Source organism: Chanodichthys erythropterus, chromosome 8 (assembly GCF_024489055.1).
Source record: "Chanodichthys erythropterus isolate Z2021 chromosome 8, ASM2448905v1, whole genome shotgun sequence".
NCBI lineage: Eukaryota > Metazoa > Chordata > Actinopteri > Cypriniformes > Xenocyprididae > Chanodichthys > Chanodichthys erythropterus.
Genome location: NC_090228.1, coordinates 45,494,666 through 45,521,302, shown reverse-complemented (window position 1 = coordinate 45,521,302; position 26,637 = coordinate 45,494,666). Strand labels below are relative to the sequence as shown.

Genomic DNA, 26,637 nt, shown 5'->3' with positions numbered 1-26,637 from the left:
AATCACCTGACTGTAAGGCATTTAAAGATGTTTATTCACTTCAAAACTAATAAATTACTCTTCTTTAAAACACTGCTTTATACATGTTTGTTTTTGAACACAGACCAGCTTACAAGTTCATGTTACATCAAATTACATAGTGATGATTTACTAATGGTTTGTTCATCATTTGATCATTATTAATCATTGTTTAAGATAATGATGCTAAAACAGGTTTGACATAAAAAAAGTGTTTATTAATATAACAACCATCTTCCCTTTATTTACCATGGTACGTCTCTTACTGACCACAAAAAAAAAAAAAAAAAAAAGGTTTACCAAACTTTATAATGGCAGTAAGCAAGACCAACAAGTATGACAATGAAGAAAGTGTCTTCATCCACATCCATCCATCATAAACGTATGCCACATGGCTCCAGGGGCTTAATAAAGGGCTTCTGAAGCAAACCAATACATTTGTGTAAAAAATATCCATATTTAACAAGTTATAAAGTAAAGTACCTAGCTTCCACCAGACCACCTTCCGTATTGACGTTACGGGAAAAAAAACTGGTGTTGTCAGTTAAGCTTTTTCCGTAAGTTGAATACGGAAAGCATAGGACGTAACATAAGCTTTTTTGAACTGGTAGAGTTTTATAATTTCTTCTTAAGTTGAATATGGAAGGATTGGATTTTGTGATTTGTGATCTAATCTGATTACATAATTATTTTTTCTTTTGAACAACTGATTTCCGAGATACAATCAATCCGAAATCAGATCAGATTACTTTTGAACAACTGGCCCAGGCATTCCAAATGGTAGCAGGAAATCATTCACCGAGTGGAGTCTTGCATGGATTCTGATCACTCCTATGTATTTAAAGCTGCCAATGTATTGGCAAATTTGTCCTTAGAAACCAGAGCACTCATACCAGACATTATCGCAGGACAATAAAATATGAACAAAAACAGAGCAAAGGTAAATATAAACCTGAGAATAATAATAAAATGATAAATGGTGTAAATCAAATGACAACAACATACATAACTAATGATTATAAATGATTGAACGGAGTAAAAAAAAAAGAAAATAAAGCACAATGGAATTAACAGACATGTTAATCCTTAGATCAAAGATCCTTAGATCCTTTATTTACACAGGAATTGATCAACAAAATTAAATTGATTCATTCTCTTAATTCCCTTGACTTTAACATGCTGTTCCTGTTTCTTTTGTTGTTGATTCTAACTCAATGTCTTCCTTAAAGTCTGCAAACTCACTCTCGATTTGTCTTTTGTCCCTTTTCCTTTTGTTTCATGGATTGGTTTTCAGTTCCTGTGTTTCCATTGCTGTCTTATTTTGTATCCACTTATCACCATTACCTGTCCTTCATTTAGTCCCTTGTTATCTAGTATATTTAAACCCTCAGTCATCTTATATTCATTGTCTTGTGTTAATATTTCTTGCTAGCGTTTGTTATATATGTGTTCATCGTCTCTCTGTGTCAAGCCTCTTTTCTTTTTCATCAACACAGTTTCACTGATGATCCAACATGATAAACAGTAAACCCAGGATAGAGCAGTTGAGTGAATGTGGTCTGGACTGTGTGGATGAGGCTCATTGTGTCTCCAGAGATGCTGTAGAAGGACAGAGTTCCTGCACTGTGATCCACATACACTCCTATTCTACCGCTGATGGATTTAACAGGGATTTCAGTTTGTATGTTATTGTGTCTGAATGAGTAACCGAAGAGAGAGCAGATCAAACTCCAGGACTGATCATTAGATCCAAACACACACTCATCACCCTGTCCCCTTCTGTTGATGCTCTTATATGACACTGATATAAACACACCATATTCACCACTCCACTCAATCTCCCAGTAACAGCGTCCACACACACTCTCTCTACACAACACCTGAGGATAATCAAATCTGTCCTGATGTTCAGGATACGGCTGAAGCTCTGTGACAGTGTAAGTGATGACTCTGTTTTTCTTAGACGGAGGCTTTTATTCACTGTGTTCAGATCCAGAGTGAACTGATGGGAATCTAATGGAGAGAAAACACATCAGGGGTGTATTACATAAACGTTCTATATTAAGTCTAAAGTTAAAGCTGCAGTCTGTAAGTTTTGCCTCTTGGTCGCCGTCTCTGTTCAAAACCTGCAATTGCAGTTATTTACGGAATTATCATCTTTACGTGGGTTGTGCATCGGGACGACTCCTCAGTGTGGATTAATCTAATGCTTTAAGGATGTGTGGCTGTCAGTCACTGGTGAATACTGTTCAGGTACTTCGGAATCAGATTGTAGTCTTGGAAGTATGAACAAAATAAGAAGTTTCACAGGAAAAATCTAAACAAGTAACAAATCTGCCACTTTTGTTCTGACCAAATGAGGAAAAAAAAGCATTACAATAAATTACACTATAAATAGTGATTAAATCTAATGATCGCTTAGCTCATATCACATCAAACCGTGCACATTATTATGTTATACATTGTTCTCAAATTTCTCAATTTTTCACAAATTTGTTTTACAAAAGCAAATCTTTACTTGAGTTCGGAACTCAACTCTCAGGTCTGTTACCAAACAACAAGTGATAATAATGCACTTAAGAAATGTGGGGTTGTCCTAAAGATAATACAAGTGTGTGAGTGTGTGCATACATACATTTGCGTACTCCTGCTGTAATCCTGATCTCTCCTCCATGATCCACACTACAAAACACACACAGTGTTACAATTAATCAGTAAACACACACATCCTTGTTTATACTACTTTGTGGGGTCCTTCAGTCTGTTACCATTGTATGCTGAAGGGATGAGGCGAATACGGAGATCCACAATTCAAAGGTTTTATTCACAATACCAGAGCACACAAACAACATAAACAGCTAAGCAAACAATAGAACAGACAAGGAGTGCAGGGAAAGTGTCCAACTTAAAGGGAGTGCTACGAGGAACAACAGCTGCAGGGAATCCTGGGAGATGGCGGGAAGACTGATGATGGGAGTGAAGATAGGTGTGCGGAACAGGAGGATTCTGGGAAATGGAGTTCGGGACAGACGTGGATGTAACACAGTTGGACCCCACATCCATTAAAATCTGGGCATTAATTGGGATACAGTTAAATGTACACTGTTATACTTGTTCAGCTACTCAAACTTCACAATGTGCATAAAAATTAAAAAGTTTCTGTGCATGTGTCTGTACTGCATGTGTGTGCATTTGTATGGGAGAGAGAGTGGAAGAATCCGAATAAAGCATAAAAGCATAAAAATCATAAAAATGGTTTGTAATTTATATCATATTGTTTGATATATTTATTTACTTTGTGGGTTTTGGTTCTTTTGTTGTTGTAGGCTGTTAGGACCTTTGAAATAACTGAAATTATTTTGGAAAGTGATAGCATTCAACAGCTCTATAGTATAACGAGTATTTACAACCTTAGTAAATTCTCAATAAGAACTTTTGTAAATCTATAAAAGAAATAAAGTCTAACTGGTTTGTAATAAGTGAAGATTATAATAATGTTTTTGGAGTTGTTTAATCACAAATCTTAATGCTCTACATACTTGAGTTTATCCAGTCTGTAGTTTGGGTGGTTGAGTTTATCAGTGAGCAGCTTGACTACTGAATCTCCTGGATGATTATAGCTCAGATCCAGCTCTCTCAGGTGTGAGGGGTTTGAATTCAGAGCTGAAGACACATAACCACAGCCTTCCTCTGTCACCATACAGCCAGACAATCTATAAAAACACAGCAACAATCCACAAGACATTAATTTGTCAATCAAATATTACTATCACACACTGACCAGTGCAGTTTGTATTTGCAGGCAGCTGCTATTGTCTGTAGATTCAGTTACAAAAGTGTCTGTGGAAGTGTATCAGAGTAAAAGTATTCATTTACTTTTCTAAATGTAGTTAGCCTCTTGAGGCGCATCCCCCTTTTGAGCCATTAAACAGGTTGTCTTTCCTAAACTATATTGAGTATGAGCATAGTTCTGGTATCATTTAAAAGTCGACAAATTGAGCTTTATTAATATAAGTAAAAAATAAGTTAGACAAGCTGAAGTTTAATAGAATGAAAATGATTTTGCATAACATAACATTGCATAACATCTTTTTATCATTTTATCACCACTGTAGTAATGTTTTGGAGAGAAACAAACCAAAAATGTAATTTATTAAGCAAAATTATTCAGATGTTGCACTCCTGTGTACATTCATATCAGAGCACCGCATTTAGCGCCAGTGTGCAAAGGAAAAGTACACGCTAAAAAAAAAAAAAAATGAAACATGAGGCCTATAAATCTCAAAAGCGCATATATTTTCTTCTCTGAGTAGATTTCTCTGTTGTGAGAAAGATTGTCACATGAACGAATAATGTAAGCTAAACCTAACACAATATATATATATATTTTTCTTTGAGTTAAAATTATTTAATTAATAACTAATTCCATTGGAAACTAAACTTTTTTTATTGGAGAATTATTCCAACATACAGAAAACTCCTACAACTCAACATACAGAAAACAAAACAACGCACCACCCACCCACTCTCCATCTGCCTGATACACACCACATAGGGAGGAATACTAAAAATAAAAGCCAGAAGTGAAATGGATCTTAGATCCAACTAAAATTAAGTCAACATCCCTTTCCTCCAAGTTGTAGGACTTCGCCTATTTATTAGCTCAATTTAATTATTATGAGGAATAAGAATTGAATCAACTGTAATTGATTCACTGTAAATGATTCAGAATTAATGTTTAACACTTCATCAATTATTCGTCCAGCGAAAATTGAGGTTACAGTATTTTACCAATTCTGGATAAAATATTATCCTGCGGCCAACAGTAACAATATTTTATTATTATTATTATTATTATTATTATTAGGCTATATTATTATATGCAAGAGGTAACTTGATCTTTTAAGTTTAAGGCAGTAATTTGACACACAGCACAAGAAACTTGTATATGTGAAAATCAAAACAAGGCTTTATTGACTACTTCTAATGATTATAAGAAACTAAGGCTAAAATACACACACATACATACATACGCACACACACATTCACGGAGTTGATATGAGTTATGGAGAAAGTCCCAAGTACCCAAGTCCCAAAACCTTTGCTTGATTCTTTCTGTTTCAAGGAATTTCACCAGTTTCCAGCAAGGGAGAGAGAAGTTTGCTTGTACCTGCGTTTGCTCTGACAGCTGAGGTAATCGGGTTGTTCCGTGACTCTTGTTGAGCGGGATCCCGGCTCGGATTGGCTGTCTTTGAGGTGACGTCTCTCGGGGAAGCCTTTCGTTGGGCTGCGCGGAAGCTTTGAAGAAAGTTGCCGGCTAGTGAAACGCGCTGTTCTGAGAGTCTGGCTGGAGCGGCTCTCTTCTTTGGAGACTTTGGTCAAAAGGTTTAACGGAGTGTTACAGGGTTCGGGATGTGACGGCTGTTGCGGCTCGTGGATGAAGATAGTCAGCGACTGTCAGATGGAAATCAGCCACGGCAGTTAGATGGGTTCTTCAACCCTTCTTCAGCATATCGATTCTTTGACGTATCTTTTACATATCTTTTGACAACTAGCTATTGGGAAAGCATAGTTTTAAAGGAGAAAGTTGGCTCCATCCTCTGATGCGATTCTCCAATGAGACGTTGCTACAGAGCATAGACACGCCCCGTTTATTGTCCATTGATTGTGATGTCCGTGGAACATAATCATGTTTATCAGTAACTTTATAAAGTTTCCTAATATTTCTCTGGTACCAAATTTCAATATTCATGCACACTGAATCAAAGAGGATAATAAACATGACACACTTCTTACACACATATTACAATGATGATTACAATGATGCATTTGAAGAAAACCCACATATTGAATACATTAAATAGACATGTTAGTAATTACATCATGGCATGTATTATTCTGTATATAGTCTAAAATTATCTCTTAATGATTGTCCATTTGAGATTAAAGATTGAGTCCTTAAGCATAAAGTCAGACGTGACCGGGTCAAAATGAACTCCTAATCAGGGGGCTGTCTGTGCAGTTGCTTCACACAAAGGAGGTATTGGTCAAGGATCCATTGGTCCTAACTTGATAAGCGTTTTCCTGTTCCATCCGATAATACAAGAGGGTTTTGTGAGAGAATCAATAGATTTAATGTGATCAGACCCCCGGGATAGGTTTTGATTAGTTTATTGCGGATGAGCTGAGGAGTACTCAAGACCTTTGTTAAAAGAAGTCGCGTCATCACTCCTGTTAAGGCTGGGGTCTTTGCTGTCAGGAAATGGATCTTTTGGTTCAAATGAAGCTTTGTTTAATCATGTTGCTGATTGATAAGGTCATTTGGCAGGTTCTGTCGAGCGATGCCCTACAAAGTCTCCTCTGCCTTCGCCTCTAAATACCTTAATTCACGAGTTCACAATTACAAATAAGTCAGATAAAATAAATGGTATACGTATTTGGCGTGCTGTCCGGGGAGAGGGTTCCGAGCTCGGTATTTGGCCTGAATACTGAATACCCCCCAAAGAATGCAAAATATGAACGACGGACAGCAGCCAGGAATGGTAACTGTAACCCCCCCAAAAAATATGGTAATTATGAGGCTGATGTTTGTGGCGTTTGCAAGGAGAAAGTTGTTTGCTGGATCGAGAGGGTTCTCGCTGCATCCGATGGGAGTTCGATACTCGCAGCGATCGGATGAGTAAGCCTCGTCGACCGGCAAACTAAGATGGAGTTTAGATGTTTTGACCAAGGGGGCTCTTGCGGCATCCGACGGGAGTTCAATACAAAAGACAGGTGTAAATTTATTCCAACCTGGAAGAGCTCTTACTGCTTCCAATGGGAGTTCAATACTCGCAGCGAACGAACAAGCCCCCTTGTGCGATCGGACGGGTAAGCCCCTGTTGGCATGGGGTGAATGTTTAGTTATTTTAGATTGGGAGGGCTCTAGCGGCGTCCAACGGGAGTTCAATACTTGCAGCGATTGGACGGGTAAGCCCCCTGCTGGCATGAGGTGAAGGTTTAGTTATTTTAGATTGGGAGGGCTCTAGCGGCGTCCGACGGGAGTTCAATACTCGCAGCAATTGGACAGGAAAGCCCCCGCTGGCCGTGAGGTTAACGTTTAATTATTTTAGATTGCTAAGCGCTCTCGCGCCGTCCAATGGGAGTTCAATACTTGCAGCGATTGGACGGGTAAGCCCCTGCTGGCATGGGGTGAAGGTTTAGTTATTTTGGATTGGGAGGCTCTCATGGAGTCCGACGGGAGTTCAATACTCGCTGCGATTGGACAGGTAAGCCCCTGCTGGCGTAAACGCAAAATGTTTAGCTATTTTCGACTGGGAGTGCTCTCACGCCATCTGACGGGAGTTCAATACTAGCAGCGATCAGACGGGTAAGCCTAGCCATAGTTGAACGAGAATAGAAAATTTATACCGATTCCGAGGTTCTTATGGGAGCTCAATACTCATGGTGTCAGATTGAGACTGATTTGACTGGGTGGTTTAAATAATCTGTGATGTTTGGAGGGTTAGTTTGAAGACCAGGAGATTTCTTGCAACATTGGATGAGGGCGAGTTTAGGCAGAGCTAGGCTCCTGCGGGAACGGGGGTGATCTCACTGCTGTGGCAGTGGAGAGAAAAAGCCAGACAAACTGAGCCCCTGTGGGAGCCCAGGCGACATCACTGCTGCGGCAGTGGAGAAGTTAGCCAGAAGAACTGATCTGCAGGAGCCGAGGGAACATCACTGCTGTGGCAGTGGAGAGAAGAGCCAGAAGAATTGAGCTCTTGCGGGAGCCGAGGCGTCATCGCTGCTCTGGCAATGAGATACCATCATTCCAATAAAATGGAAATGTTCTATTAGTTGAGTTCGATATGGCTTGTGGGTATGTGTGAGAAAATGAGCTGGAGCTGAAAACCTAGCTGATAAGTGTTTGTTGGGCTTCTTTAATGTGGAAGCAGTTTGATGTAGTTCTTAAAAGCTTCTGATGACCAGTGACCAAGTGTTTGAATCTGATGCTGGGAAAGGCCTTATTGAGCAGCTGTGGTTGCTTCTCCTATGGGGAACGAATGACTAGAAAAGTGGTCTGCTGGGAGCTTGGAGGTTCTTAATGCTGTTTACATGAGATGTAAATAAAGTAATGTTGAGAATAGAAAAATCAGGAAAGGCAGGCTGGAGGAATGGCTGGGACCGAGGCCGCGTGCGGTGGCAGCCTCATGCTCAGGTTGGCCCCTGGAACCTAGGGAGAAATAAGAAGGGTAGAAAAGAGGGAAGCTGGGGAAGAGAATAAGGCATCTGGGCACGCACCACTAGTGGAGGCAGCCTTACACTCAGGTCAGTCCCTGGAGCCTGGGGAGGAACAAGAACTGTAGAAAAGAGGGAAGCTGGGGAGTAAAATAAGGCATCTGGGCCTGCGCCGCTAGCGGAGGCAGCCTCACGCTCGGGTCAGTCCCTGGAGCCTGGGGAGGAACACGAAGTGTAGAAAAGAGGGAAGCTGGGGAGTAAAATAAGGCATCTGGGCCTGTGCCACTAGCGGAGGCAGCCTCATGCCAAGGTCTGTGGTTGAGCTGTAGACCAAAGACAAAAAGAGAGTTTGAGACTAATGATTGGGCCTGTGCTATTAGCGGAGGCATCCTCACGCTAATGTCTACAGGCCACAGACAATGGGTAGGGTAAGAGATGGTGGGATGAAATGGCTGAAACAGCGGAGCTTGCTCCGCTAGCGGAGGCATCCGCCAAGAGGGGCGAGCATTGCTGTATGTGGTGTGGCAGCGGGAAAACTGCGGTGTGTGGCTAAGTGGAGGGAGGAGGAGAGTGGGGAATCTGAGGCCCGGCCCAGGCCCGCTGCTGCTGTGGCCTGACGCTTGTCTTCTAGTGCATGAATCGAAGAAGCAAGAGAGAGGAGATGCAAGATGAAAAAGCGGCCTGCGGGATTATGCGCATCACATCAAGATAGCTGAGCAAAGATAGCAGTTCCTGTTTAGAACAGTTTGGACTACAAAACAAATAAAAATATCCTATTGGTTCCTTATGTAGTGAGGCCTAGAAATTAAAGGTGCCCTAGAACATTCTTTCACAAGATGTAATATAAGTCTAAGGTGTCCCCTGAATGTGTTTGTGAAGTTTCAGCTCAAAATACTTCATAGATTTTTTTAAATTAATTTTTTTAACTGCCTATTTTGAGACATCATTAACTATGCACCAATTCAGGCTGCGGCCCCTTTAAATCTCACGCTCCGGAGGTCTTTTAAACAAATGAGATTTACATAAGAAGGAGGAAGCAATGGAGTTTGAAACTCAATGTATGTCTTTTCCATGTACTGAACTCTGTTTATTCAACTATGCCAAGGTAAATTGCATTTTTGATTCTAGGGCACATTTAACTGTATTTAAGTTAAAGCCCATAAATTCAGTTAGAATTCAGCGAAACTTTGCAGGGCTGAGAAATCGATTATTAAACTATAATGCTTTATAACCTGCATATATTCACCTCTGGCATGATTGTTTGATACCGTACTGTCGTTTACAGTTTGTACCGTCATTGTTTGATGTTGAATGATCATCAAACAGCAAAGTACAGACTGATTTAGATGATTGTTTGTTCTTTTAACTGTTGCTGGTTTGAGTCACATGCACCTTCATTCAAAGATCAAAAGAGACTTGATTGTAAAAAGAGAGCTTTGCGTAATAAAAATGTGCAACTTGGATTTATTCAATTGTGTTCAACAATCGCTAAATTTACAATGAACATGCTGCTTGTATGATTTTATCTATTTATTTATTTATTCATTTATTCATTTATTATTTTTAGTTCTATTTTCCATACTTATCCAGACCTTGTACTCAAATTACTCAAATCAAATTCCATGCTTTCCCAAACTGCATAGGAACATAACATACAACATAAGTTTATTCATTGGTTATCCGTCTATGTTTCATTACTTTACTTACAGATTTCTGCTTGTTCTAAATATAGATGAACAAGAGGAACGGTAAAATTTATTTGAATTCATCGGCAAAAGAACAATTTTGTCCTACCAGTCTGTGCTGCGTCTTACCAATTGTGAAGCTGTGGGTTGAAGTTACAGAAATGCATATTATTACTTTAAGTTTCCAAGCGATTTGTTGATAAATCGCAGGACAGCAATGACAACAAGTTCCGTGTTTCATAGTGATTCTGCGTGCGAACTGAACGTGATATATGAGCTACTGTTTGCGTGTTTAACCATAAGGAAGCGGCACAGTAATTTAGAACAGCAAGTCACAGAAACAATCCCCCCGATCAAAACTGATGCAGATGAATTGACTGTGAAAATTCAATCAGGGAAAGAAAACGAGAAGGATTTAAACTGTGCTTCTTGTGGGGTTGAGCCGATGGGGTGGAGAGTGTGAGCTGGCTGGGAACTCGATCTGCGCTGTGGCGTGGCTCCGGCTTACTGAAAGTCCCTGTAAAGTCAATTTTGAGAATTCTTTCTAAACACTTCATAAATGTTACAAATGTATTGCTGAAACACATTACAAAGACTGTGAATTGTGTAATGCTTAATTGTGAAGTTAGAGTGTTTTCACCAAGTCTCTGTTCAGGATTTTTTGGGCGGAGCTAAAACGGGGGTCCGATGATGCACTGGAGCCCCCGTACATGGTCCCTCCCCTAACACTATATAACTGTTGATGAAGCACCGAGCGTGGTGCCACCCCTAACGCTACAGCGGTTCACTCGCTCAATCTCGAGTGTCATTACAGTTATACAGCCCTTTGCACATTTAGTTGGTAATGCCTTCGTCACGCAAATGCATATTACATAGTTGTTATATACAATACAGCTTGGTCTCCTTATTTATATTTCCTAAAACGATGATATGAAGAAGGGGTGGATTAATTTAGTCTCTAAAGTGATCGTTCTACACCGGATAATTTTACAAACTTTCATCAGACAGCTGGGATTCACAGATAATCCGCTGTTTTTGGTGAATGTGACTGAACAGACCTCGGCCCCCCTCCCTTTTGATAACTTATTTCATTTACTTGCAGGTTTTTTTAATCATTCAAATTTGGCTGGGTGGTTAATAACACATTTTTCTGAGGTGTGACAAACTTAGAACACATACTTTAAAATGACTTTACAGGGACTTGAAGGCCTGCTGCGGCGGCCTGGTGCTGGAAGAAGCCCCGTTCCTTCGCGGGAAGAGGCGGCATTGCCCGAGACTCGAGCTTGGTGCTCGGCTGCCTTATTGTCCATTTCCCTATGACAGTAATTGAATGGGCCGGAGTAGGGAAATACATAGAAGGAATATCGCGGATTATTCAAACGTGGTAACAGGCCTCGGCATTTTGGCATGCAGGACCCGTTTGTTTGGGCTGACGCCATAATAATAATGCCATTGGATTGGAGAAAAATTGTTCCTAAGGCCAGAAGATTGTGGCAAAGATTCCTCAAGGATGAAAGATTATTCATCGGATTCGACTTCGGACATGTTGGGAACTTAGGGCGGGCCAAATGCTGAAAACTGTCGAGGATTCATGGGTGAGTTGACTGTGGTTATACAGTATATGCCTGTTCTCATTCTGATTGGGTAGATATGTTGATTACTGATTATTGACTGCTGGTTGAGATGATGTGATAATCGGGTAGCTTATTTGACTTGTTCCTCCCGAACTACATTAATAAAACATCATTAAAGCGTTCCCATGTTTTATCAAACTGTCCTTAGAAAGAGCAGTATATGCTTCAAATGTAATGCATTTGTGAGTTTGTCAAGCCACAGCTAGGATGGGGCCCCGGATGTTTATTTAATTATTTTAAAACCATTTACCTCAGTATCTCCAGCTGACAGTTTGGACTCTTCAGTCCATCAGAAAGAAGATTCACTCCAAAATCCCGCAGGTCATTGTTACTGAGGTCCAATTCTCTCAGGAAGGAGTTTGAGGATTGTAAAACTGAAGACAAATTTTCACAGGACTGAGAAGTGAGATCACAGAACTGTAGCCTGTGTATAGAACAAAATAAACAGTAACAGTAATGCTTAGTAGGTAGCTTTTATAATATGAAGCTTGAAAAAACCCTGTGCTGTTGAGCAAAGCTAAAACAATTTTCTATTCATAAAACATCAAACCAATATTTATATAATCATACACATTACATTAATTTTTTTCTGAATAGTCTAGGCCAACAGGTTACCCATGTAAAATGAAGGCCCTATTACAAAAAAATTAACAGTGTATATGAATGAATGTAAAGGTGACTCTTACAGTGCTCTTCTGGTGTTTTTGATTACTGGCAGCAGTCTCATTACTGCTTCATCAGATCTTTGGTATTTATGCAGTACAAACTTTTCTTGAGTCTCTTCTGACATGAGGAGCACAAACACCAGACCAGACCAGACCACTGGACAGAGGAGAGATTCTCTGCTGAAAGATTTCCTGAGCTCAGATTCTTCTCGATTTCCTCCACAAAGTCATCTTTCAGTTCACTCAGACAGTAGAAGAGATTCATGGTTCTTTCCACTGATTTCTCCATCTCTATTGTCTGTTTGATATAGTCAACAGTGTCTTTAACATTCTCTGTTTTCAGTGTCAGTTTTGGCAGTAGTTCCTTCAGGTCACTTTGAGTGGACTCCAGTGAGAGACCCAGGAAGAACCGGAGGAAAAGGTCCAGGTTTCCATTCCCACTTTGTAAAGCCTTGTTGACTGCAGCCTTATGAAGCTGAAGCAGTGGCTTTTTGGACAGTTTCCATGTCAGTTTTTCTATCCAGGATTCAAGAAATGTGTAGCGCGTAACACGTGTCGAGTCTGAGGTGTCACACTTGTATAGGGTTCAATATGGTTCGATATGGGCCAACTGATCAGAAGGTAAGGAGCGGCTACTGGAGAGAGGGAAGCAACACAGCAGGTAGGTGAAAACCAAGAATTTCATTTACTGGTTGGAATCTTGCATTCATTCAAGAGTCTCTCAATTGCAATTTGTCTGGAGTATGTAAATCTCAATATTGTAATTTAACAACATACAATGTTGAACAATGTTTATAATCAATTCTCTTTTTGAAATTCCAGGAAGTTGGGCTCATCAACTCAAACAAATCAACCCAATTGAGAACAATTGTCATATACTTTGTATGAAAATGAAATAATAAAATAAACTTATTGGAAAACTCCACAGACTCAGTTTGTTTATAACCCAATAAAATTGAAAGAAAAAATAAACAAAATAAAAAAATATTACAACTCAATTCAAATAACTCTTTCCCTTCAGAATGTAACAGTGCTTTCAGCCAAATGGATCAAATGTTCAAGATTCACTGGATCGATTCAGTTAATGTCAGTTCAGAGTCAAATGACTCAGATCAAAAGACTTGTTGACTCCTTAGAATTGTTCAGTTCTGAATCAATGTCTCTCCGTTCAAAGCTCGAGGGAAAAATATGCAAAGTCTCAGTCCTGTTTGTTCAAAAACAAAAGGAAAAGATTCATCATACCGGTTCCGATGAATTCAAGATCAAGGTTCAACAATCAAATTGTCTCCGCGGGTGGCTCGCCTTTTACATACGCTCATATGCGTCTCACGTGTCCAGGATGGTGTTCACAATTTCTCAGAAAAACACATAAAGGAGGGAAAAAAAAACCCAGCCTTGCAAAACACAAGGCAGAACAATAATTAATCTTCCATTCAAACACATCACACTTCATTGACTCGTTTACATCTTCACATGTGATTAGCTTTAGCCCAACATGCTAATTAGCACCAGCTCATACACTATGCATAAACGGCCTATATGACGCTAATATCACATTACTGATTTGCCGCTAAGTCTTCAACAGTTTTCTTGTAGAATATTGAAACAACTCACCAAGGCAAGAATTTCACATCTTATTAAGAAGATAATTTGCGGTGCTTTGGTGCTCCATGTATCTACATTGGCCTTTATTCTCAATTCTCTGCCTCGTCGTCTTCTCACTTCGGCATCAGCTCTTCAAAGTTCACTCAAAAATGTAATCTCTTGATTGCATTCAAGTTTTCTATCTCAATCGCGATCTTTTTTTTATACGGAGTATCTGGAAATCACTCAGTGTGCACATGCTTCATCTGACTCGCTCGCTCTCTCTCAATGTCTGATAGTGGTGAAGTCGCCGGTGCCATCTCAGTGCGCTGCTACCATTGGCTCGTTGGAGTGTCAATCAATGCAGCACGATCAATGATAGGACGAAACACTTTCTCTTCTAAAGCACTCGCTTTTCTCTCTTATCCTCTTGTTCTTAATCTTCCCTTTTTTTTTCTTTTTTTTTTTTTTTTTTTTACATAACTTTCAACACTTTTACTAGTAGCCTGGATCACCCGGGTTACAAATGGGTTTGTTTTCTTGTATTTGCTAATCAAAAACACATAGAGAGCAGCAAGGAATTCTTGTACGCTGAGATGTATAAAGCTGTAACATTTTCTTGCCTTTTCTTCCTGAAACATTTGAGTGCATAACCCAGACAACACAGACACTTCACTGACATCTAGTCCACATTCCTCAAAATCTTCTTTGTATAAAATCAGGTTTCCTTTCTCCAGCTGTTGAAAGGCCAGTTTCCCAAGCTTCAGAATAATCTCATCAAAAGACCTTGCACTGGTTATAGGTTCAGGGTCATCACAGTATTTTTCTTCCATCTGTTGCTTCTGAGAAATAAAGAAGCTTGTGTACATCCCTGTTAGAGTTGTGGGAGTTTTGTCATTGCTCGCTCGGGCCAGTAGGGGCTGAAGAACAGTAAGAGAGATGGAGCAGAAAACAGGGATATGGCACATGATGTACAGGCTCCTGAATTTCCTGATGTGACGGATAATGTTTTCAGAAACCTCAGGAATGCTGTTATTTTTGAAGTATTGCTCTTTCTGCTCATCGTTAAATCCTCGCACCTCTGTCACTTGATCAATGTAGTTACGGGGTATCAGACCGGCTGCTGCTGGTCTGGATGTGATCCAGATGAGAGCAGAGGGAACCAGATGTGTCTTGATAAGGTTTATTATTATCTTACTCACTGCTGTTTTTTCATTTGCATTTGTAAATCTGTCACCTTCTTTAAATCCCAAAGGAAAGCGACATTCATCCAGTCCATCAAAGATGAACATAACTTTACCATCACTTTCAGGAAGAGAGGACAGTTCTTCAGGACTACTAAAGAAGTATTTGTTAAGCAGTCCCAAGAGACTGTACTCTTCTTTAATCAAATTCAATCTACGAAATGGAAGTGGAAATATGAAGACTATATCCTGGTTTTCTTTTCCTTCAGCCCAGTCAAGGATGAATTTATTGACAGAGACCGTTTTTCCTACTCCTGCGATCCCCATTGTCAGCACTTTTCTGTTTTGTCGACCCGTGTCACACTGGACTTTAAACATGTCATTACACTCGATTGGCTTCTGTTTGGCAGTCAATCGGTTGTGGTTTTATTCGATCTGTATCACCTCATGGTCGTTCACTCTTCCTCCAGTCTCATTCTCTACCACATAAATCAGTGTAAATGTCGTTCAGGTATTTCTGATGACCCATCTGTGAGTTACCTATCAATATCCTGTTATAGTCCTGTTTTAATTTGTTCTTCAGTCTGAGACTGGTCTCTGTGTAATCATGAAGAGTAGCTTGATTGTCGTCTGCAGTTGAGCATTTAAGAAAGAGGGAAAAGACAGCAAAGACTAAGTGATCAGTTTATTATAAAATCATGCTTCTACTATTTTTAAATTAAATCACAGTCTTACTGCAATAGTGATTACATGCACATCGTACACTGATTATGCTGAAGTTGACAACATATATGGTGAGGGAAATGCCTTGACTAATGCTGACTCAAATGCACCTAGTTTCAATTTTAAAATTTCTAAACAACTTTTTTTTTCTAATTCCTTCCAGAGCATTTACTGGACTGTCAATAGTGGATCAAATTAAAGTGACAGTTCACCTAAAAATGAAAATTCTGGAGAAGGTGTTCGCTGCAGAGCAAACGGGCGGAGCTTACGTTAGCCCCCCCTCGCTAGACGTCCATTGAGGAGGAGCGAATGTACAACCACACATACCCTAACCCTACCCACAACTCTATCTCTCCACCCCATTCAACTTCATTATAGCTGTGTCCCAATTCAGGGGCCGCGCACTTCGAAGTGCATGAAAGGGGTGGGGTTTTTTGAGTGGAGGGTTGCCAAGTCTGCGCAACAAAACTATCCCAAAAGTAGTGTAATCACAAGTGTAAAAAGTGTCCCAATCCCAGACTTGGCAACAATGAGCCGAGCGTTGTTACATGGCTAGCGACTGTGTGGCAGACATCTGACAGCTGATGTTTGTGTGTGAATTCTAAAGTTTTATGACTTTCTAGTGAGTTGTGACATGCTTCACTGCCGCCGACGACGGGCACTGGACCAAAATATGAATAGTTAAACTATGTAATGTTAGTTTTATAACATTAGCAAGTTAACCTTGTTTGTTTTTTTATGTTAAATGAAATGTTATAACTTGGAAAATATATACATTCATATTTATACATTTACTCTGTATTTAAGTCTAAATTTAAAGTACTTTAGAATTTTATTCAACTGCACTCCATCTCAGAGACAAATATTGCATTTATGAAAACCTGACGATTTGGACATCACGGATATTACAGTCTGATTGGTGAAACCAGGGCATTGCTCAGGCTACATTTATTCTCCTGTCGTCACTGGCGCGCAATGAATTGTGGGATAGTGTAGACTGCGAAGTGTCTTGAGATCGACGCTTCATTCCACTGGGAAACGGAGAGGGTGCACTTGAAGTCGCTCTCGAGTTATGTCAGCCCTCCTCGCGCCGCGGTGAATCGCACTTCAAAGGCCGCTTTCCCCCTGTTTTCTCAAGAACAGAATACAGTGAATTAAAATGTGTCGATATGAATATTATTTAAATGTCATTTTGTCAATGAAACAGCCTAATTTCTCTAAAGTTTTTTATTTTATTTTTTTATTTAACTTAGCAAATGCATAAGTTGTATAGGCCTACATATATTTGTAATGTAATTTATTTGTAAATGAGCCAGAGTAATTCTGTGAAAATTTTTTTTTTTACATATGTTCACATGTGTAAATAAAAGAGAATTGTTCTGTTCGTTGTTTATTTCTTTTATGCAACTTGTAATTTTACATGAAAAATTATACGTAGGCCTATATATTTTTTTCATCATGTAAATTAAATGTTTTTACATTAAATACATCGTTCTAAAGGTACATTAAAGTACCTTTTACAACTATATACAACAGAACTTAGATTTACCATCAGAAAAATAGCATAACATTTTAAATCATGAGTATATAAAACAACAACATATTTGTGTACACTTTCATTCGGCTGAGAAGGGAGATGCTGGTGGAGCGTATTATATAAATATATAAAAATCATAAATATTTGAACATACAAAACAGATCTATGGTCCATTCTAATTTTGTCTTGGTCATCATAGCTTTAAAATTCTTGCCTGTTACAAATAGTCATGCTCAGCAGGTATATTTTAAGATATCAGTGCAAGTTCCTTTTAGTTAAAACAACTGACACATTTAACATTTCATTTAACATGAAAACAAACAAGGTTAACTTGCTAACGATATAAAACTAACATTACATAGTTTAACCATACATATTTTGGTCCAGTGTCCCATCGTCGCCGGCACTGAACGTGTCAAAACCCAATATAAAGTCATAAAACTTTAAAATTCACACACAAACATCAACTGTCTCAGATGTCTTTCACACAGCCGCTAGCCATGTAACAACGCTCGGCTCATTGTTGCCAAGTCTGGGATTGGGGCACTTTTACACTTGTGCTGTGATTACACTATTTTTGGGATGGTTTTGTTGCGCAGACCTGGCAACCCTCCACTCCAAAACCCCACCCCTTTCATGCACTTCGAAGTGCGCGGCCCCTGAATTGGGACACAGCTTCTGTCATCATTTACTCACCCTCAATTAGCATATTTGGAAAATTGTCAGTAACCAAACAGATCTCACCTCCCATTGACTAGTCACTGGGTGTCTGTTGGGAAGATCTGTTTGGTAACTGACAATTTTCCAAATATCCTCCTTTGTGTTCAGCAGAACAAAAAAAATCATACAGGTTTGGAACTACTTGAAGGTGAGTAAATGGCAGAATTTTCATTTTGTGGTGAACTATACCTTTAAGGTCATGCTGACCAAAATTATGAAAAGCTTTTTGACCAAACCATTGACATCTAACACAAGACATGAGACTGTATTAGGGTTAGGTCGGGGTTATTGCAAAGACCCTTTGTATGTAGAAGCTGCTTACAGAAGTTTTAATTTAGGGGTTTAAGACCCTAAACAATTTAACCATTTATAAAGACATGACTAGATATTCTGTTCTATTAAATGTGCTTGTATAAGATCTGCCACTGTTCTTTTTGACCCTGTAATTGCTGCTTGCTGTTATATTTTCCTTGTTTTCATGTACAGTTAATAATTGTTATTTACCCATTATCTCTTTTGAATCAACAGCAGCATATGTCTTCATATTGCCTTCAGCCTGACCTGTGTGTGTGAGAGAGAGAGGATCACTCACTGGGAAACATAAATCACACAAACTATCACATTGGTAATCTGTAAATCACTTTACAGTCACAGTGAATTAAATGTTACCTTGCCTGTAATTGTTCTGTAGCTGCTCAGCCAAATTATTCTGGTTCATCTTCCTCAGGATTTTCACAGTGACCTTCACAGCTTCTTCTGGTCAAAAACATGCCACCATCTTATCCACAGTTTTCAACCTATCTGCATTCTCCATATCAAACTTTGATATACACTTATTATCATTCTTTAAGTGCCACCGAAACTTCTTCAGTTCAGCTTCTAGCAGTTCATTCAGGGATTTCTCAAGCAGCTCTTCAACAAACGCCATTGCCCTTCACAGATTCACAGCTGCAGGACAAAAAGAAAAAGATCTGAAGTATTTTCACTCTAAACATGTTGACCTAAACATCAAATGTTATTAAGATTATAAAAAATGAAGCTGTGATCAAATCAGGACTCTCAGAGGCACCTCATCCAAAATCATCTGTTAAAGTCAGAGCTTTACTGGATCCAGAACCTCCGAAATCCAATCTAGCACCTAATTTGGGGGATCCCCCTTTTCACACATTACTGACATGCACCATGATAACCTATAGCTTAGATATGTTTAATGAAAAATTAAGTATAACTCTTGCCTTTAACATGTATGTATACATGGGTATGATCGCTCTAAGCTAGTACCTGGAAAGCGAACATGTGAGTGGATCAGTGCATCACGTTATCTACTGCTAAATTCAAATGTGCTTTCTTCCTGTGTCTGGCACTGAGCCAGAGACAGACATGCTCAGGCAGAGCTTTCCATAAAGGGTAACATCAAATCTATTCAGTGTTTTCAACCACATAATGTTTATTTTATTTTAAACCATTTCAGACATTTAACCCCTTAAACCCAAAGAAAAATGCAAAAAACAAAATGAGAAAAAAAATCGAATTACTAAGACTTAAGTGTCCATGGAATTGTCAATAAACTATTACGTGCCTTAGAGTCGGTAATGGCAGAAAGACTTAAATCACTCTTCCCAAAGAAGATTGTGTGACACTGCTCAATGCATCGACTGGAGCTCGCAGTTGTCAATACCATAAAGGAACTGGGGATAATAAATCATTTCAGGATTTTTGTGGATAAACACATTGTACAGCACATCAGAGAAGAACAGAATTGAGCTTAAACGATGTGCTGAAGAATTAGACATTCAGGCCCGGTTTCACAGACAGGGCTTAGCCTAAACCAGGATTAGGCCTTAGTTCAATTAGGATATTTAAGTAGCTTTTATAAATATACACTAGAAAAAAACATTTCTGGTGTTCATCTTGAGACAAAACAACTGACTTATTTTAAGATATGTCAGTGCAAGTTGCTTTCAGTTAAAAAAGCTTAAACATGTATTTTAGTCTGGGACTAGCTTCAGTCTTGTCTGTGAAACTGGGGGTCAGTTGTGCCCAAGTTAAATTGGGTTTTGGACGAGATGGGTTGCATCAAGTTTTAGATCTGAAGAAGCTGTATGGAAAAATTATCCTGCCCTTTACAATCATTTCATTCAGACATCAGAAGATTCTTCCCGTGACAGCGTTAACCATGCAAGCTACAGTGGCTTAGCTAAGCGGTTGTTTTTGTGCTGTTTTGTTTAAAGTCCCAGTAAAGTCATTTTAAAGTATGTGTTCTGAGTTTGTCACACCGCAGAAAAATGTGTTATTAACCACCCAGCCAAATTTGAATGATTAAAAAAATCTGCAAGTAAATGAAATAAGTTATCAAAATCTCGGAAAAAATAGGCAGCGCTCTCTGCTCTCAAACGCTGGGGGTGTGTCCGCTGTCGGCGCTGAAACCACACCCACTCGCGAGAGCTGCCGTCTCAACTGACTTATCTGAGTCAAACATACTGATGCATATAAAAAGAATTATTTAGAGGGTTGCAAATTTTAGTAGAGTTACTGTGGACTACCTTCTAATTATAACATAAGCAAACTCGGCAACTGACACTCATTGGTGGGCACGAACTGCCGAATGTTGTCGAGTCGACAAATAACGGTGCTGTGAGACGGGAGGATGAAGGCCGAGACGGGAGAGACTTTGTCCTGCCCCATATATCATCGGTTAAAGGTGGGACAGTAGGAAGGCCAAGGCAGGAGGGGGGCCAAGGTCTGTTCAGTCACATTCACCAAAAACAGTGGATTATCTGTGAATCCCAGCTGTCTGATGAAAGTTTGTAAAATTATCCGGTGTAGAACGATCACTTTAGAATCCTTCATATCATCGTTTTAGGAAATTTAAATAATGAGACCGAGCATATTGTATATTATAACAACCATGTAATATGCATTTGCGTGACGAAGTAAATGTGCAAAGGGCTGTATAACTGTAATGACACTCGAGATTGAGCGAGTGAACCGCTGTAGCGTTAGGGGTGGCGCCACGCTCGGTGCGTCATCGACAGTTATATAGTGTTTGGGGAGGGACCATGTACGGGGGCTCCAGTGCATCATCGGACCCCCGTTTTAGCTCCGTCCAAAAATCCTGAGCAGAGACTTGGTGAAAAACTGTTTAACGCTCTAACTTCACAATTAAGAATTACACAATTCACAGTCTTTGTAATATGTTTCAGCAATACATTTGTAACATTTAAAAAAGTGTTTAGAAAGAATTCTCAGAATTGACTTTATAGGGACTTTAAAACCTCAGCCTCATATACTGTATGATGCACTTAAATAATTGTGTTAATGTATGACTCATGAAGAACTAAACCATTAATTAATGATTACTGCATCAGCAACTAATAAAGTTTCTATATGATTAATAGATTAAGTAATATATGCATTGGTATTAATTAAATGTGGCATAATGTATTAATTCCTTAATAACATATTTTATTAACTAATAGTGTAAGTTAATTACCACAATGGGTTGAAGCCATGTACTTCAACTTCCAGTTGTCTGCTTTAATTAATCATTAACTAATTATTTGAAAATGTATCATTATGTTATGACTTTACTTGTTGAGGCACATGACTATTAACTAACTGTTAAGTAATATGTAATTAATGGGTTTTGACAGTTGCACATGAAGTGAGTGTAATGACAGATAATGTGTTTGAAGGATGGGTAAGTTGGGCTGTACACAAATATCAGCACACCAGAATCTGAACTACAGATTGATGTTACACTGTTTAAACTGGATGTGGCCATTATCGAGACATGCCGCAACAGCTGTTTACACTGGACATGATGGACCATTGCAAGTTAATTTGTCCTTAAAAGAAGTGACGTTTTGTTGTGTTGTGTTGCGTCGTGTAGTATCACTATCACTGATTTTAATGGGTTCTATTCTCTTTGTCCGGTCTTGACACAGTGTTACGAAATAGCAGTGTCCGGCCACATGTTCTCAGTGTTCCACCTTTGAATCCTTGAGTTCAAGCTTAACCTGACACATTCCTGTGCTGTGAACAACAAGGTTCTGAATGCAGTAGTTCACCTGGTACAGTGGAATCATGGTTGTAAATAGTTTGTAATTGAAATCCATGGCTTAGTGTAGATGTCAAAACCATAATGACATATTAATTAACAGTTAGTTAATAGTCATGTGCCTCAACAAGTAAAGTCATAACATAATGATACATTTTCAAAGCATTAGTTAATGATTAATTAAAGCAGACAACTGGAAGTTGAAGTACATGGCTTCAACCCATTGTGGTAATTAACTTACACTATTAGTTAATAAAATATGTTATTAAGGAATTAATACATTATGCCACATTTAATTAATAAGAATTCATATATTACTTGATCTATTAATCATATAGACTCTTTATTAGTTGCTGATGCAGTAATCATTAATTAACGGTTTAGTTCTTCATAAGTCATACATTAAAACATGATTATCTGTGCATTAATTAAGCATGAATTAATGCATATTAGTGTACACGTATTGTAAAGTGTTACCATGCTTTTTTTCTGAATACTTGCCTCAGGATGCTTGAGCAACGTATGGTGATAATGGAACACTAGGTGCTCTAAACCGTGCACGGTTCGTTTAGTCGGCCCTGGCCCGCTTCGTTTGGGCTCGAGTGCGTTTTGCATGCAGTGTGAGCGCAAACCGTGCCTGAGCATTGAACGGCTACTACTTTTGTGTGCGCTACTGTCATCATTACGACGGCAAACATCTTTATTACTACTCTGATAGTACACTTATCTATTCATGTAATTATTTCGAGTGTATTTGGGTTTATAACGGGCCTGATTCTCACCTTTAGTGAACAGGAATTGTAATTTGCGAGTAAAGCTGCAAATTCCTCCATTAAAGGGATAGTTCACCCAAAATGAAAATTTGATGTTTATCTGCTTACCCCCAGGGCATCCAAGATGTAGGTGATTTTGTTTCTTCAGTAGAACACAAATGATGATTTTTAACTCCAACCGTTGCAGTCCGTATAATGCATGGCAATGGGAACTCCATTTATAAGAGTCAAAAAAACATGCACAGCCAAATTAAACCTTCCGGCTCGTGACGACACATTGATGTCCTAAGACACGAAATGATTGGTTTGTGCGAGAAACCGAACAGTATTTATATCATTTTTTACCTCTAATACACCACTATGTCCAAGTGCCTTGAGCATCCGGTGTGTGAGGTCTGAATGTACTCTGGTGCCGGAAGTGGTCTCTTGCACTCATTGAAGTATATGCGTGAGACATCACTGCGCATTTTCAGATCTCACACACTGGATGCTCAAGGTTCCATGCTCGATGATCATTAAGTGCAGTGTGAGCACAGGCCAGCAGAGGAGTGGCGAAGAAGGACAATCGTGCTCGGTTTACAATTTCAAGTGCAGAGTCTGAAGGGGGTTGTACACCGAACGAGAAGCTCAGCGCTGCGCAGCACCTGGCCACATCTTTAAAATTTGATCGCATTGTTTTCCATGAGTGTATGCACACCGGCGGCTCCATTCGGCGCCTGTCCGCCGCGGCCAGCTATGACTAAATAAGTTGTTCAAAATCCTGCTGCGCCACAGAGGGTCATTTACATTGCTTTACATTAAATTTATATTATATTTCTCTCAAATCGTAATTAATGTACATACTGACTTCACCCTGTGCTGCAAGATACATTCGTTTTACATTCTTAGTTTAACAGCTTGAATAAAGTCTAAAAATATTGGAAAAAAATTGGTACATTTTTATTATTATTTAAAAAAAAAGTTACATTATTAAATGTAGCCTTTTCTTTCATTTTGCCATTCAAATGTTTGGGGTCTGTTCAGTTTTTCTTCTTTTTTCTTTTTTTAAAGAAACTGAAACTTTTATTCAGCAAGGATCCATTAAGTACTATATCGTTTTTTTGAATGTTAGTAACTGTCTTATGATATAAGTAGGTATGCTCTCTGTCCTCTAAGGGTAGAAAAATATGAAATAATGTCATTATCCACATGAGCCAATGAAATCTTAAAACTATTCTTAACAATGTGTTTTGTAACTTTTCCATCCACATACTGGATAAATTTGTCATCCATGAACTATACACATACTAGATGACTAGATGATGAAGATGACTTTGTACTAGGCCTGCAGCAAGTACCTTTAAACTTTCTTTATCTAAAAAAATAAATAAATAAACAACTAGCATATCTAGCTATACATTTAATTCTAGCATTACATTTTTCCAAAACTTTCCAGGCCATACTAACAACACTTAAATTATCCAGAACACATCTAAGATAGCTGACCGATGTTTTATCATCACACAATCATCAATTTTGACTCCCAAATCATCTACCGGTCGTAACTAATGTTTAACATGACACTTTTAAATCTATATCTATCAGTATTTTATGAAGTAGTATTTACTAACCATGAATGATGATGATATAGATGTTTTTTTTATTCCTCCACTGAACTTGTGTCTTGAGCAGAAGTTATTTTGAAACCAAGTTCAATTCTGCATTTTCATAAAAGGACTGTGGAGGGGAAGTTTACTACGTAACTCAAAAATTAATTATTTCGACACCTTAAACCAACAAGGAACTATGCTTCTAACCACAGGCCGAGAGTCCGGATGTTAGCTGGAACCCCTTTTCAGTTTATATGAGAAAAGCAAGCAAGGAATACAGTATAAAGCATTTGTGAAATTGCTGTAAACAAATCAGTCCCTTTTGAGCTTTTCCCTTCCATTGTGAACTTCAAATATTCTGTATTTTTTTCCTCTAGTGAATCTACTGGTATCTCATTCAACATGCCTGCAACCTTTGTTGCTAACTTTCTGGCAATCATTTCTCTTTCATTGTCGGTTTGTAATCTATGTTCTCATCTCCCTCATCACCAAACTCTCTACTCTGCCTCTTTTCTTCATCTAGACTTTTGTTGTCTTGACTGATCGGTCTACTTCAATAGTCATAATCTTTCTAAATACAACAGAATAGTAGAGTTCACATCACAATTCTAACAATAACAGCACAGATAAATTACATGGAATCACTTTCAGATTTTTTTTTTTTTTCAGCAGCTGATGAACAATAAAAACGTAGACAGCCAATCAAAACCCATCCTGCTTTCACAGCTTGATCCTTTAAGCAACAGACAACAAATCTGCAGTTCTTAGAACAAACAGAATGATATCGTCTGCTGGTTTGGATGCTAATATAGTTATTGTTCATGGTGAGAACATGCCTCTGTAAATTAAGAGGATTACACATTACAAATTTACAATTCCTGACATTATTTAAAATTCAATAAATGTAAAGAAAAACATTAAAGTTTGATTTTTAAAGCTCACCTTCTGCCTCAAATTACTCAGTCACCTCTTCCCGTCTCAGTTCAAGTTCAAGGCATCTGCTGTTATTCCTGACAAAAAGGATGGTTTATAGGTCAAGAAATAGCTGGTACAAGAGCAACAAAATATATTTTTATTATTTACTGAGTGAACATCACACACACCAGCAGGTCCAAAAAGACAGACATTTCTTGACCACCACCTTCAATTTAACCTTGCGAAGACAGAACTGCTTGTGGTCTCAGCCGACCCAACATTTCATCACAACTTCTCCATTCAGCTGGGTTTGTCAACCTTAACTCCATCCAGGACAGCCAGGAACTTGGAGTTGTGATTGATGATCACTTGAACTTCACAGACCAGTGCTGTATCAGCCAATCAATTCCCCTCTCCGTTGTCTCCATAACTTTCTAATTTCTTCCTCTGTGATTCTTCACTTGATATAACACACACAAATCAAGTTGACATCCATTGCTTTCTGTTTAATGGCCATTTTTTTTTATTTATTTTTTTACTCTTGACCTTTCTGGAACATGTACAGGACATTTCGACATTGGCATCGTAATCATATTATGTAATGCTTAAAGCAGGAATTAAGCAAACTAATAAAAGAAGTCATACAAAACTCCATCTTCCTCAAAACACTCTCATTACACTTTCCTGAAAAGGCATTCAACCTCCATCAAGAACATTTCGATCACACTAATATGCAATAAAGACAGAAATAATTATGAAACATGGGGCACATTTCCCATTTTTACAGGGCCCCACACGACATGCAGCAAAAAAGTCAGTTGTGTGCATACATTACTAAAGCCCCGTTCACACCGCCAGCGACTTTCTCGCTGCATGTACTGTACTTTCTCTGTACTGTGAATTCACATTAATGTGATTGGTAGACTGCACGTCTGGCCATATCTATAAAAAATGTAATTACAAATGATATGTAAAACTAAGATATCATTCTAATTTGACTAGGAATTAGGTTTAAAATAATTAAAAGTAACATTCTGCTGTTGTAGAGTGTTGTAACTTGCATTAAATCATTAACTAGATTAACTAATGGATGTTTGACAATTTGCATAATGCAAATGAAACTGTAATATGAACTGCAGCAGTGCTAAACTGCTCACAACATCATTAACTGTGCGTTCACACGGTTCAACATTCGCCTTGGCCGCCCTGCCAACAACGCTGTATTGTTCGTTCAAACCGCCGCCGGCAGGAGTGTCAAAGTAAATGACAAGTTGCGGCAACCAATTGGAATCCGCCATTGGTTGCCGCCGAACCGCGTCATAGCTCATTACCA

The 26,637-nt window shown here is 38.8% G+C and overlaps 1 pseudogene; it reads right to left on the bottom strand.

Annotated features, from left to right (window-relative positions):
- Window positions 1-1,504: 1,504 nt before the first annotated feature.
- Window positions 1,505-25,556, bottom strand: LOC137025062 (protein NLRC3-like; annotated as a pseudogene).
- Between the last annotated feature and the right edge of the window lie 1,081 nt (window positions 25,557-26,637).